The 16057-nt window shown below is 40.8% G+C and overlaps 1 protein-coding gene across 11 annotated transcripts in view; it reads right to left on the bottom strand.

Annotated features, from left to right (window-relative positions):
* Nucleotides 1-16057, bottom strand: part of PDE5A (phosphodiesterase 5A) — a 352640-nt gene that overhangs the window by 21712 nt on the left and 314871 nt on the right. The window lies entirely within an intron of this gene.

Below are 16057 nucleotides of genomic sequence, written 5' to 3' on the forward strand. Positions count from 1 at the left end.
GTGTCCTGACCCGCAGTTTTTATCAAGATGCATTTCATAATTTTTTTTCTAGTATATAAAGTGACCAAAAATGAGCATATCTGGATTTTTTTTTTACATTTACGCAATTGATCGTGCGTATTAAATATCATTGTATTTTAATAGTTTGGACATTTACACATGTAGCGACACCACATATATTTATGTTTATTTTAGTTTACATTATTTATTTGAAAAATGTGAAGGGGGGGGGGGTTAAAATGTTTATTAGGGAAGGGGTTAATGCACATTTACTAACTGTATTTAATTTTTTTTTGTCCCCATAGGTAAATATTACATGCAATCCTGTTCAATGCAATGCCATAGCACAGCATTGATCAGTGTTATCGGTGCTCCATTACTCCAGGCTGGCATGGCTTCATGGAGCATAGGAGCCCAGGTCGAATGATGACGAAGCAGGTAAGCACCCTCCCGCTGTCCTCTCAGCGCTGATCATGACCCCGCATTTTTTGTGAGCCCCCTGAGCTAATCAGGAACAAAAATTACCACATTTAGACGCAGCAATCAACTTTGATTGCAGTTTCTAAAGGGTTAATGCTGAATATCGGTTCTGATCGTCATTGTCTGGCATTAGCCGTGGGTCATGGTTGCTGATGGCAACCAGGACCAACTGGATACGAAGCATGCTCAGCAGCGCAGGAGGTACATTTATGTCGTTATTAAGGGGTTAAAAATAATAGCTGATCTTCAGAAAATAAATGTGGTAATTTCAGTGGCAAACACATGGATGTCTGAAGGTATATGAGAAAGCAGCAGATATTTCTGCAATTAATCTGCCACATGTAAATTTAAGCATAAAGGGGTCTAACTTTTGTGAAAATGTTTCTGTTACATGTGATAGAATCTTATATACAGAAAAAAAGGGAACACTCTCCTCAAGCCTGGTCTTCCATATGCTCACTGGTGGAAGCGTATACAGTTGGATCAAAAGAACAATGGGGGAGATTTATCATTAGGTGTCTGTTGTAGACACAGTTCTACCCCTTTACACTTCTTGTCTATTGTACACTCTTGCTCAGAATTTACTAAGGCTGTATACTCCTTTGATAAATCTTATGCAAATATAGAAATGTCCCCCCTCGCTCTACCGTACACTCCTTCTCTACCTCACAGGAAAAGTGGACGTAGCGATTTTGTTCTATTGCTTTGAGGTCGGATTCCATTGAGGTTTTTTGTCCATCAGCAAAAACGCCAGAAAAACTGTCCCAACTTTTTCCTGTGTTTTATCAGTTTTTCTTGCATTTTTTTCTAGCGTTTTTGCTGGTGTGCGGAAACAAAAACATGTACTAAACTTTTAGTTTTTTTTTTCCTTCGAAATTTAGATACATGAATGCGGAGGACTATGTCAGATTTGGTGGATTACGACGATGAACAACGTTTTTTTTAAATGTCAACGAGGGTTAACGAGGGCTGTGGGGGAGTGTTTTTTTTAAATAAAGATTTTTTTTTCAGTGTGTTGCGTTTTTTATAATTGACTTTTCAGGCTTAGCAGTCGAAGGCGTCTTGTAGACAGAATCCATTACTAAGCTGGGGGTTAGCGTTAGCCCCAAAAAAGCTAGCGCTAACCCCCAATTATTACCCCGGTACCCACCACCACAGGGGTTCTGGGAAGAGCTGGTACCAACAGACCCGGAGCGCTCCTGGGCCTAGGCGGTAACAGGCTGGAGTTATTTAGGCTGGGGAGGGCAAGTAACAATGGTCCTCACCCACCCTGGTAACATCAGGCTGTTGCTGCTTGGTTGGTATCTGGCTGATACTGAAAAAATTAGGGAACCACACACTTTTAAAATTTATTTATAAAAAAAACAAAAAAAAAAAACGCATAGGGTTCCCCCTATTTTCAGAATCTGCCAGATACCAACCAAGAAGCAATAGCCTGACGTTACCAGGGTGGGCAAGGACCATTGTTACTGGCCCTCCCCAGCCTAAATAACGCCAGCCTGTTACCGCCTTGTCCCAGGAGCACCATTTTTGACGCTCTGTGCCTGTTGGTACCAGCTCTTCCCGGCACCCCTGTGGCGGTGGGTACCGGGGTAATAATTAGAGGTTAGCGGATTTTGGGGTTAACGTTAAGCCCCAGCTTAGTAATGGATTCCGTCTATAAGACAGCTTCCACTACTAACCCTGAAAATTCAATTATAAAAAACACAGACACTTTGAAAATAAAATTTTATAAAAAAAAAAAAAACACCCCCCACAGCCCTCGTTAACCATTTTATTGAAAAAAAAAAACGCTGGTCATCGTCGCAGTCCACCGAATCTGATGTAGTCCTCCGCATTCACATATCTCAAATGACAAGAAAAGAAAAACAAGAAATATGGGTTAGTACATTTTTTGCTTTATCCCCTGGGGAGAACGCACATAATGCAGCGTGTTCCTAAACAGGGAGCCTCCAATTGTTGCTAAACTACAACTCCCATCATGGGGGGCTGTAGTTAAGCAACAGCTGGAGTCTCCCTGTTTGGAAACACACTGCCAGAAAGGCTCTGTTCCCATTATGCAAAACGCATAATGTGAACAGAGATCTGCCCCTATGCCCTTGGACTACTACTCCTATCATGGGACAGAGTCTGTCCTATGATGGGAATAGTTGTAGTACCGCAGGCTACTGAGGGATGGCACTTGCACATCCCCTGGCTGCGGGACTTTAAGAACTAATACTCCCATCAGACTCTGCCCATGATGGGCGTTGTAGTCCAGGGGCTGAGGTGCAGATCGCACCGGGTCATTCTGCAGAGACCCGCTGCGATCTGCATTTATTTACTGTAAAAGCCAGCAATACATGCGGCTACACTGCTCTGCCACCGGCTTCTATATACACAGGTCATAATTCATAATCTCTGCCGCCGGGAGAGGGGAGCTCTGATTGGTCAATAGCTATTCACCAATCAGAGCTCCCGTTTCCCGGCAGGGATTACGAATTACGACAGTGTATATAGAAGCCGAGGGGTACAGTGGAGATGCTGGTGTAATGAAGAAAACTGTGCCCTGTAGCGGAATGTGACCCTTTGCATAGGGACACAGTTTTCTGCTTACAGCCCACTCCCTCTCACTCACACCCCGCTACAGGGGGACGGGGACACAGTTTCTCCGCACATATAGTTAATAAATGCGGATCGCAGCAGATCTCCAGAGAATGACCTGCTGCGATCCGCATTTAAATTAAAAAGTCGGCGGTACATGCGCCTACACTGCGCTGCCGCCGGCTTCTATTTACAGCTGTAATAATTCATAATCCCCGCCGGGAGACGGGAGCTCTAATTGGTTAATAGCTATTGACCAATCAGAGCTCCCCTCTCCCGGCGGCGGGGATAATGAATTATGACAGCTGTATATAGAGGCCGGTGGCAGCGCCATGTAGCCGCAAGTACCACCGGCTTTTACAGTTAATAAATACGGATCGCAGTGGGTCTCTGCAGAATGACCCGATGCAATCTGCACCTCAGCCCCTGGACTAGAACTCCCATCATGGGCAGAGTCTGTCCATGATGGGAGTAGTAGTTCTAAAAGTCCCGCAGCTGGGGGATGTGCAAGTGCCATCCCTCAGCAGCGCCGCGGTACTGCAACTACTCCCATCATAGGACAGACTCTGTACCATGATGGGAGTAGTAGTCCAAGGGCAGAGGGCCAGATCGCAGCAGATCATTCTCCAGAGACCTGCTGCGATCCGCATTTATTAACTATACAAGCCGGCGGTACATGTGACTACACTGCGCTGCCCGCGGGCTCCTATATACAGCTCTTATAATTCATAATCCCCGCCGGGAGACGGGAGCTCTGATTGGTGAATAGCTATTGACCAATCAGAGCTCCCGTGTTCTGGCGGCGGGGATTATGAATTATGACAGCTGTTTATAATAGTCGGCGGCAGCGCAGTGTTGTCGCATGTACCGCCGGCTTGTATAGTTAATAAATGCGGATCGCAGCGGGTCTCTGGAGAATGACCTGCTGCGATCTGCACCTCAGCCCCTGGACTACAACTCCCATCATGGGCAGAGTCTGTCCATGATGGGAATAGCAGTACTTCCTGTGCCAAAATAGACACTATGGTACGTGTCCTCCGAGGTGTTGTATATTTGCGCAAGAAAATGCCGTTTGCACATTTTTTTTGCCCAAAAAAAAAAAACGCAGTTAGTAAATTTGATTCTACAGTAGAAAATGCTCTATGGTAAACTTAACCGTAGACAAGGGGATGAAAAATTCTATCAAAATTTGAGCAAAAAAAGACGCAAAAAAAACCTAAACACTTGCGCATATTTTTGCGCAAAAAAATAGACACAAAACAGCTCTATATACAATGATAAATTCCCCCCAATTAGTATATAATAAGTCAAAAATAGTCTAATTTATTAGTATTAAAAGTATATTGTTCCAATGGCATTATCTGCAGGGCCCTTGAAAGAAATGCTTATATATTAATTGTAAATAAGGGATCAAAGTGTTATGGTTGATCCTCTATATAATTATCAAATCCAATAGGAAAATAGGGTAAAATATACATAAAATATATATACATATATCTATACAATGTAAACTATTATATTATACAGCGTCTTTAGAGATAGTGGATCGTGTGTGCAGACAATATTCATATGTTACACACTGCATGTAATAGCATAGTCCATAGTGAAAGGTGGTTACTATGTAACTGATGATATTGGATTTGACAAAGCCTGGTCTGGATTCAAGACCAAGATTACTCAGAGGTAATGCTAATCCCTGTATCGGATCATGGCCAGGAATGGATTCCTAAAAGGCACTATGTTCATATATATAAATAGATGTTATATAAATAAGATGTTATATAAAGTGTATATAAATTAAATATATAGAAAACTAAGAGGTATAAATGTATATAAATAATACCACATAAAATATAAAATGAAATTCGTAATAAAAATTAAAAGATAAAAAAGAATGATGTAATTATGGAATGGAAATAAAAACAATATAATAATATACATAGGCATAAAAATACAAATGGGCTAACAGTTGTCAATTGGGTGTTACATATATGGATATGGAATAAGAATAAGTGGATAATGAGTGTTTTATAGTCTCACCTACATCCATATATACAGTGGGGCAAAAAAGTATTTAGTCAGCCACCAATTCTGAAAGTTCTCCCACTTAAAAAGATGAGAGAGTCCTGTAATTTTCATCATAGGTATACCTCAATTATGAGAGACATAATGAGAAAGGAAAATCCATAAAATCACATTGTCTGATTTTGAAAAAATTTATTTGCAAATTATGGTGGAAAAGAAGCGTTTGGTCACCTACAAACAAGCAAGATTTCTGGCTCTCACAGATCTGTAACTTCTTCATAAGAGTCTCCTCTGTCCTACACTTGTTACCTGTATTAATGTCACCTGTCTGAACTTGTTATCAGTATAAAAGATGCCTGTCCACAACCTCAATCAGTCACACTCCATACTCCACTATGGCCAAGACCGAAGAGCTGTCAAAGGACACCAGAAACAAAATTGTAGACCTGCACCAGGCTGGGAAGACTGAATCTGCAATAGGCAAACAGCTTGGTGAAAAGAAATCAACTGTAGGAGCAATTATTAGAAAATGGAAGACATACTTCACTGATAATCTCCCTTGATCTGGGGCTTCATGCAAGATCTCAACCCGTGGTGTCAAAATTATCACAAGAATGGTGAGCAAAAATCCCAGAACCACACGGGGGGACCAAGTGAATCTCCTTCAGAGAGCTGGGACCAAAGTAACAAATGCTACCATTAGCAAAACACTACACCACCAGGGACTCAACGCTGGAAGTCTGTACTGTACTACATATTCCTTGTGCCCGGGCTGCAAAAATAAACAAAATAAACTTTAACTCACCTTTCTACTTTCTACCCCCTTCGTCGCTCCGGTGACGGCCTCACGCTGGGGATGAGAATGTCACAGAGCTGTCAGTCTATGACCGGCCGCAGCGATGTCCCGCCTCGGTCGGTGATAGGCTGAGCACACTGTCATGTAGGGAGCCGGACGGCTTCTTATATGACAGTGCGCTCAGCCTATCACCGGCCGCAGCGATGTCCCGCCTCGGTCGGTGATAGGCTGAGCGTACTGTCATGTAAGGAGCCGGCCTATCACCAACCGAGGCGGGACATCGCTGCAGCCGGTGATAGGCTGACGGCTCTGTGACATTCCCATCCCCAGCGTGAGGCCGTTTCCAGAGTGACAGCAGAGGAATGTAGAAAGGTGAGATAAAGGAGATCTGTAGTGCTCTAAACTTTATCCCCTATCCGAAGGATAGGGGATAAGTGTTAGATCGCGGGGGGTCCGAGCGCTTGGGCCCCCCACGATCTCCTGTACAGTGCCGCAGCAATGTACAGGAAAGGGGGCGTTCCGTCCCCGCATGACGCAGCAGCCGGCACGCCCCTCCATGTATCTCTGTGGGATTCATGGAGGGGTGTGTCGGCTGCCGCGTCATGCGGGGACGGAATGCCCACTTTCCTGTACATTGCCATGGCCCTGTACAGGAGATCGCGGGGGGCCCCAGCGCTCGGACCCCCCGCGATCTAAAACTTAGCCCCTATCCTTTGGATAGGGGATAAAGTTCAGAGCACTACAGATCTCCTTTAAAGTTTATTTAGTTTATTTCTGCAGCCCGGGCACAAGGAATATGTAATACAGTACAGATTTCCAGCACCGGCGGCCCGCAACTCACAGGAGGACGAGGTGACATATGATTAGTTCCACGATGTGGGGGACAGCACAGCACTGGGCTGATAAACCCCGGGGTTAGAGAAGCAGCGCCCATGGGTCACATGATTGGGGGGGGGGGAATAAAATACAGTTAAACACTGTGGAACTGCCATAACTTACAAAAAATACAGTGATACACATTTTTGGTCATAAGGCCCAGCTCTAAGTTGAGGTATACCTGTGATGAAAATTACAGGCCTCTCTCTTTTTAAGTGGAATACCTTGCACAATTGGTGGCTGACTAAATACTTTTTTGCCCCACTGTATTCTAGTTGTTGAATTTTGTTGAGAATTATATTGATAGAGAGAAACTGGTGCATAACTAGAGGAAGGTGTTTTGTGCTGAAAGCTAAGATGCAAAACAGAGAATCATTCTCTGAAGACAAACCCAAACCACAAGAAAATATCTCACATCAAGCAAAACTCATTATACCCTTTAATACATCGCACCAACAAATCAAGACGATTATCAACAAACACTGGCATTTAATACAGTCTGACAAAATTATAGGTCCATCTCTCCCCCCACAAGCACCAGTTGTCTTCACAAAGGCATCAAATCTAGGCCTAAAAATTGCACCCACCACCAAACCAACAGGAACAACATAACACAATCTAACTCAATCCACAATCTCAAAAATGACAGATTTTCACAGATGCAATCAGTGCAACAACTGTAAAGTCACAGATTTCCCCCCAAAAACTGAATTTATCATGTCCACTACCAATCAGAAGAAACATACAATCAAAGAAATGCTCACCTGTAACAGTAAAAATATCATCTACATCAATAGTTGCCCTTGTAATAAACAATACATAGGTAGAACGTCACATACACGTAAGAAACGGATAGACGAACATTTTTATAATATAAAAAGAGGATATAATAAACACACATAATCTGCACATTATAAAACTTTCCATAATTGTCATATAAGAGGTACACAGTTTTCTGCCATACAAACTGTAAAACCAGACTGCAGAGGAGGTAATTCCATCTCCAAAAAAGATGAGAGAGACCTGTAATTTTCATCATACTGTGTTTCCCCGAAAATAGTACCTACCCCGAAAATAGCCCCTAGCTGGATTATCGGGGTGGGCTGCAATATAAGCCCTACCCCGAAAATAAGACCTAGACCAGTGGTCTCCAACCTGCTGACCTCCAGATGTTGCAAATGTTTGCAATATCTGGAGGTCCGCAGGTTGAAGACCTGAATACTATTTTGGAAATGGAAGGGAAAGATGGACAGGGGGAAATGATGAGGGGGGGGGGGGGGAGGAATGATGGGGGATGATGAAACGGGGAAATGATGAGGGGGAGGAATGATGGGGGGATGATGAGACAGGTTGTGGGGATGATGAGACAGGGTGGGGGGGATGATGAGACAGGGTGAGGGGGATGATGAGACAGGGTGGGGGGGATGATGAGGGGGGGGAATGATGGGGGACATGATGAGACAGGGTGGAGGGATGAGGAGAGAGGAGGAAATGATGAGGGGGGAATGATGGGGGGGCATGATGAGACAGGGTGAGGGATGATGAGACGGGGAAATGATGGTGGGGGGAGGCACTAAATGCTTAATGTCTGTATGGCTAGTGGTGGTCTATGACAGGGGGAAATGGTGAGACATGGGGGGATCATGAGACATGGGGGGTGGCGATGAGAGGGGTAAATGTGGCACAGGGACTGATAAAAGGGAAGGAATGATGTGACACTGGAGGAGACAGGACCAAACTGAGGCGCAGAAGAAAACGAAGTTGGGGGGATGATGTGGCATTTAGTCCAAGTCATTTATTTTACTTTTTTTTTAACTTAAATTTGACTGTTAAAATGGGGGTGCATGTTATACGCCAGTGCGTGTTATACGCTGATAAATACGGTAACTAGTCACCTAGTTACTGCTACGGACTACAAACACCTTCTACAGTTACACAGTAACTACTTAACCTATATGGACTACAATATCATCAGTTACATAGTAACCACCTTTCCCTACAGACTATGCTATTACATGCAGTGTGCGACATATGAATATTGTCTGCACACACGATCCACTATCTCTAAAGACGCTGTATAATATAATAGATTACATTGTATGTATATATATATATATATATATATATATATATATATATATATATATATTTTTTTTTTTTTTTTTTATCGTATGTATATTTTACCCTATTTTCCTATTGGATTTTATAATTATATAGAGGATCAACTATAACACTTTGATCCCTCATTTACAATGAACATATAAGCATTTCTGCAAGTGTCCTGCAGATAATGCCATTGAAACAATATACTTTTAATACTAATAAATAAGACTATTTTTACTTATTATATACGGTACTCATTGGGGGAGATTTATCATTAGGTGCCCATTGTAAACACAGATCTACCCCTTTACACTGCTTGTCTAATGCCAAACAAAACTCTGCACAATAGTAAAATCATAAATCTTTACAATGTACACAGAGGGGGAGATTCTCAAAGTAAATCAATTTTGGTGCGAAAAGTATCGACCACATTTTCAAAGAGCTTTGTGCCATGGTTTACACTGTTCACGTCAGTTTTGTAAAAGTGGGCATGTCCATGTATATTGTCTGATTTACATGATATTTTCAAAGGGTGAGAGTCCAGTTTACATAAAACATTTCACACCAACTTTTTGATGTGTAGAAATCACAGAAATGGTTGTAGTTTTATTGCTTTTTTTTTTCTTCTCACTTTATATAAGTGAATGCGGAGGACTACATCAGATTCAATGGATTGCGATTATGAACATCATTTTTTTAAATGTCAATAAAAGGGTTAACGAGGGCTGTGGGGGAGTGTCAGGCTGTTGCTGCTTGGTTGGTATCTGGCTGATAATGAAAAAATGGGGAACCACACATTTTAATTCATTTATCTATTTAAAAAAAAATGCATAGGGCTCCCCCTATTTTCAGTACCAGCCAGATACCAACCAAGCAGCAACACCCTGACATTGCCAGGGTGGGCAAGGACCATTGTTACTGGCCCTCCCCAGCCTAAATAACGCCAGCCTGTTACCGCCTAGGCCCAGGAGTGCCATTTTTGATGTTCCAGGCCTGTTGGTACCGGCTCTTCCCGGCACCCCTGTGGCGGTGGGTACCAGGGTAATAATTGGAGGTTAGTGCTAGCTGATTTTGGGGATAACGCTAAGCCCAGCTTAGTAATGGAATCTGTCTATCAGACAGCTTCCATTACTTATCCTGCATATTCAATTATAAAAAACATGACACGTTGAAATTTTTTTTATATATAAAAAAACAAAACTCCCCCACAGCCCTCATTAACCATTTTATTGAAATAAAAAAAAAAAAAAAAAAAACAGATCGCAGCGGGTCTCTGGAGAATGACCTGCTGCGATCTGCACCTAAGCCCTTGGACTATAACTCCCATCATGGACAGAGTCTGTCCATGATGGGAGTAGTAGTCCTAAAAGTCCTGCAGCGGTGAATGTGCAAGTGCCATCCCTCAGCGCTGCGGTACTACAGCTACTCCCATCATGGAACAGACTCTGTCCATGATGGGAGTTATAGTCCAGGGGCTGAGGGGCAGATTGCAGCAGGTCATTCCCCAGAGACACACTGCGATCCGCATTTATTAACTGTACAAGCCAGCAGCACATGCAACTACACTGTGCTCCACGCCGGCTCCTGTATACAGCTCTCATAATTGATAATCCCAGCAGCCAGAGACAGGAGCTCTGATTGGTGAATAGCTTTTCACCAATCAGAGCTCCTGTCTCTCGGCAGCAGGAATTATGAATGATGACAGCTGTATACAGTATTCCCTGCCGGGAGCGCAGTGGAGCCACATGTGCTGCTGGGTTTTACAGTTAATAAATGCGGTTTGCAGCGGGTCTCTGGAGAATGACCTGCTGCGATCTACACCTCAGCCCCTGTACTGTAACTCCCATCATGGACAGAGTCTGTCCATCATCGGAGTAGTAGTCCTAACTGTCCCAAAATAATTTCACTTTCTCAGATGCTTTCTGACTCTTTGGTACGTGTCCTCCGAGGTGGTGTATATCTGCGAAAGAAAAGTGCTTTTGCGCCTTTTTTTTTGCGTAAAAAAAAAAAACGCAGTTAATAAATTAGATTCCACAGTAGAAAGTGCTCTATGGTAAACTTAACCGTAGACATGGCTATGAAGAATTCTATCAGATTTTGCACAAAAAAAAAAGATGCAAAAAAACTCTTGCGCAAATTTTTGTGTTCAAAAATAGACAAAAAAAGCTCTATATACAATGATAAATTCCCCTCATTGTTCTTTTGATCCAACTGCATTATTATCACATTATTTTACTTAATTATTATGTGTTTATGCTTCCACCAGTGAGCATATGAAAGACCAGGCTTGAGGAGAATGATCCCTTTCTTTTTGTATATACTGCTCCACAGTTTGTATAGGATACACAACTTTATGCACTAGTACTCGTTTGGGACCTCAACACTATATTACCTTCTTCCTCTGGATGAGCTTCCTATCCCCCCTTATTTCTGTGATAGAATCTTGCCAAGTGCATCTTCTGTGCTCTGCTCTATCCTGCCAGCTTTGTTTACAGGGTTAATTTAATCCTATAATTTTAGTTGACATATAAATAATATGTGCACTAAATTTCATCAAAATATCTCTAGCCGTTTAGAAGTGATACTGCAATATACACACACATTGGGGAAATTAAGGGGTGCTCCGGTGAAAAACTTTATTTTTTTTAAATCAACTGGTGCCAGAAAGTTAAACAGATTTGTAAATGACTTCTATTAAAAAAATCTTAATCCTTCCTGTACTTATTAGCTGCTGAATACTACAGCGGAAATTCTTTTCTTTTTGAAACACAGAGCTGTCTGCTGACATCATGAGCACAGTGCTCTCTGCTGACATCTCTGTCCATTTTAGGAACTGTCCAGGACAGCATATGTTTGCTATGGGGATTTCCTTTTACTTTGGACAGTTTCTAAAATGGACAGAGATGTCAGCAGAGAGCACTGTGCTCGTGATGTCAGCAGAGAGCTCTGTGTTTCAAGCGGAAAAGAATTTCCACTCTAGTATTCAGCAGCTAATAAGTACCTGGAGGGATTAAGATTTTTTAATAGAAGTAATTTACAAATCTGTTTAACTTTCTGGCACCAGTTGATTTAAAAAATAAAATAAAATTTCACCGGAGTACCCCTTTAACCATTGTCAACCATTCTCAATATAGTGCAATAGCTGTGGAGGAAATTACTTTGGCAGTTCACAGGCACATATACTTTGCATGATATCTAAAAGCTAGAATACTATCCTGAGCCTTTTTGGGTGCTGTGATGTACTTTGGTATTGGTATCTGGACTAGAGGTTTGGATGATCACTTGCATAGTGAATGATTTCCAGTACTGACTGACTTACTTTACAATTGCAAAACAAATTTAATTGTGGCATAGACATGTTTATGAGAATGTAGCATAAATGGGCAATATGTATAAAGCAACTACATGCCATTTATTTGTTTGTTTTTCTAGTTTTAGTTTCTAATTTTCAGTTTAGGGCTGTGGTCTGTCAAAAATATGGAGTGTTTGCACAAAACTTTTGCAAATAAAAAAAGAAAAAATGGCAGTTGATAAATAACCGACCACTGCAAAAAGCTGACAATGCCACACTACATTAAAGTTAATTTAAAAAGTTTATTTACCATTTAGGTGGTTCACAGAAATCCTAGTGAAGTGGAAGCAGAATTTTAAATACATTTATTTTGCAGATTTTCCCTTTTAACCATTTTTGTTCCGTAGCACAGCAGATGTTGATAGAGAAATGCAACTCAATATTTATTTCCCTAATTCTGAAGTAGTTAGAAATATTCCATATGTGCTCCTAGAGCGCTACACGACTCACACACAGGCCTAAGGCATGAAGGAGCACCATGTGGATTTTGAGGCCTTCTTTTAGTTAAGATACTGTCGGAATTCCAATGACTCAAAAATATACATTAGCTAAAAAATTTATGTGTGGTAAAATAGCTGCCTGGCACCGACAGGGCCCTTGTCAGTGGGGCAACAATAAAAATGATACACCAACTCAAATAATGAAAATAGCACTGATGGTATAACTGAATCTCATAAAAACAAAATGTCAAAGTCCAACACTGCAAACCAATAGTTTCTGAACCACATCTGAATAAAGTGATCACTTAGAAATATAACTTCTGGTACTATGTAATGCTCACCCGATATGATTATGCAGTCCTCCTGGATCTTGCCCTTGGTACACATGCTCAGCACCTAAATATAGTGCAGACCTCGTTGGTAACTGGCATGATCTGGGGCAGATCGTTTTTTTCCAGTGATATGGATCATGATTGATGCTTCTCCGGGATGATTGTGCAGTCCTGGTTCTTGCACACGACACCCTGCCGGTAATGGTGAAGTGCCCAGACCTAAAGGAAATGACTGGAGATGCACTGAGGGAATCTGTCCGTATTAAAAGTCACTGGGGTCCGAAAACTCCTGCATTAGTAGGTCTATGTTTGGGGTCCTCTTATTAGCGCAGCGCACCAGGAAGAGACTCAGATGTGGACAGGTGTTGGATAGTGATAAGACATGATATTAAAAATTGTAATATTGCTGGTCAATTAGATGTGTTACGATTTTACCATAGGAATCTTTCTCAGTAAAATCAGCAATTCAAAAAACTATTATATTATTATTATATTCTCTTCCTGGTACACTGCGCTAACACGAGGACACCAAACATAGACTTACTGATGCCAGAGCTTTCGGACCCCAGTGACTTTTAATACGGATGGATTCCCTAAGTGCATCTCCAGTCATTTCCTATAGGTCTATGCACTTCACCGTTACCGGCAGGGTGTCGTGTGCAAGAACCAGGAGGTCTGCACGATCATCCCGGAGGAGCATCAATCACGATCCATATAACTGAATAAAAGCGATCTGTTCCGGATCACCACTAGGTCTACACTACCTTTAGGTGTCGTACGTGTGTACAAAGCGTAAGAGCCAGGAGGACTGCATACCCCTACCGGGTGAGTGGTACATAGTACCAGAAGTTTTATTTCTAAGTGATCACTTTATTCAGATATGGTTCAGGGTCTATTGGTTTGTGGTGTTGGACTTTGACATTTTTTTTTATGAGATTCAGTTATACCATCAGTGCTATTTTTACTATTTGAGTTGGTGTGCCATTTTTATTGTTACTGCCGCATTTACAAGGGCCCTGTCAGTGTCAGGCAGCTATTTTACCACACAAACATTTTATTTTACTAGAATTAAATTACAACTAAGTACAGTTTGTTGTCATATATATAATTGATTTTAAGCGCCAGTATACTGTTTTTGCTCTTATGTGCATTTTATTACACCTTAGGTATAGGTGATCACTGGTAGCTCGAGCTAATCCATTGTACTATAGATCAGAGAGCTATCTCATTCTCTATTTGTTCCACTGTCGGCATTCTATCAAGTTTCAGAGGCTTTGAGGTCCCAAAATATTTTTGGAAGACATGTTGAAGTTTTCACTGGTACCATTCTGGGGTACATGTGACACTCTGATCATTTTTAAGTCTAATATTTATGAGAAGGTACAATTAAAAAAATAAACTCAGTGGTTGTTTTTTTCTGCAGCATAAATGGCATGTTAACTTTACTCTGCATGTCGGTTCGATTACGGCGATACCAAATTTACATACTTTTTTTTATGGTTTATTACAATAGTACCATAAAAACAATTTTTGTTAAAAAAAAAAACTTGCTTTTGTAAGTTACCATATTCTGAGAGCTGTAACTTTAAAATTTTTTAAATTTTTCACTGATGGAGCTGTATGAGGGATTGACTTTTGTAGGATTAGTCGACGTTGTTTATTAAAGTACCGTTCTGGGGTACATATGATATTTTGATAATTTTTATTTTATTTACATAGAGGTCATATTAACAAAAAATTTACATAACAATTTTATTCTGCAGGTCAGTATGATTATGGCGATACTTAAATTATATACTTTTTATAATGGTTTATAACAATTACACTATAAAATTTATTTTTGTTAAAAAAAAAAGTCATTTTTGTGCATTGCCGTATACTGAGAGCCATAATTTTTTTAGTTTTTCACCGATGCAACTATGAGTTGACATATTGAGGGGGAATATTTTGGGCATATGATATAGATATGTCAATTTATATATTTGTTTGTTTATTTATTTTTAAAGTTTTTATTTTTTTATTTATTATATTATTTTTATTTATTTTTCACTTTTTTAATGTATTTTTACACTTAATTTTTTTAATTAATTTTTTACACTTTTTTTTTTACTGATCACACATAATACTGTGCAGTAAACATTTGTACTGCACTGTATAATGTCTTGCCTGTCAGTGTTACACTGACAAGCATAGTACAGCAGAGCAGGCTCTGGCTTAGATTGGCTTCCGTAGCCTTGACAAAAGAGGCAATTATCAGGCTTCTGGTTACCATGGCTACCATCGGCACTTCGCAAACACATTGCAAAGCGCCGATGATGAACAGAGGGAGCTCCTTCCCTCTTTAACCTTAATAAACGCTGTGGTCATAGTGACCGTAGTGCTGCAGCAGGTCTCCTCTGATGGGGCCTCTCCTCTGATCCCTTCACTGACTGAAGCAAGGGAGGAGAGCAGGAAGGAGGAGACATGGCAAAAGTCATTCCTATTGGTCTGTCAGTACTGACGGACCATTAGGAGCGATCGTCATCCAGGGACTGCTGCAATTGATCCCTGGATGGCTTCACGGATGCTCAGCTGTGCTCACTGAACTGTCACAGCACCCGGCGGCACTTATGACAGTTTAAACTCATCAGGTAAATATACATGGTGAGGCGGCATGTCAGCCTTAATCACCATGTACATGAACCTGATTTTGTGGAATGGGGTTAAACACCAAAAAAAAAAAGGGTAAAAAAAATGATTATTTCCTAAATCTATTAAGATTGTGCACAGTTTGTACATAAAAATAATATTATCCATGTATGAGTTAATTTATGAAGTTGTGATAAACGGTTTATTTTTTGGGGTGTTTTTTTTCTGTTTCAATATTTTTATTGAGAATTTTTATCAAACAAAGATATAGGTTTTTAGTTTAAAAAAAAAAAATCCTGGAGCGATCAAGTATCAAAAAGGAAAATTATGGAACAGGCATTAAAAAGAACAAGAATAGAAAAAAAATAGTGGTGTTGCTTTAATAACAATGAGAATTATTTTAAAAAAAAATACACATCCAACAATCAATATAAGTATAAGA

Source organism: Hyla sarda, chromosome 1 (genome assembly GCF_029499605.1).
Source record: "Hyla sarda isolate aHylSar1 chromosome 1, aHylSar1.hap1, whole genome shotgun sequence".
NCBI classification, from domain to species: domain Eukaryota; kingdom Metazoa; phylum Chordata; class Amphibia; order Anura; family Hylidae; genus Hyla; species Hyla sarda.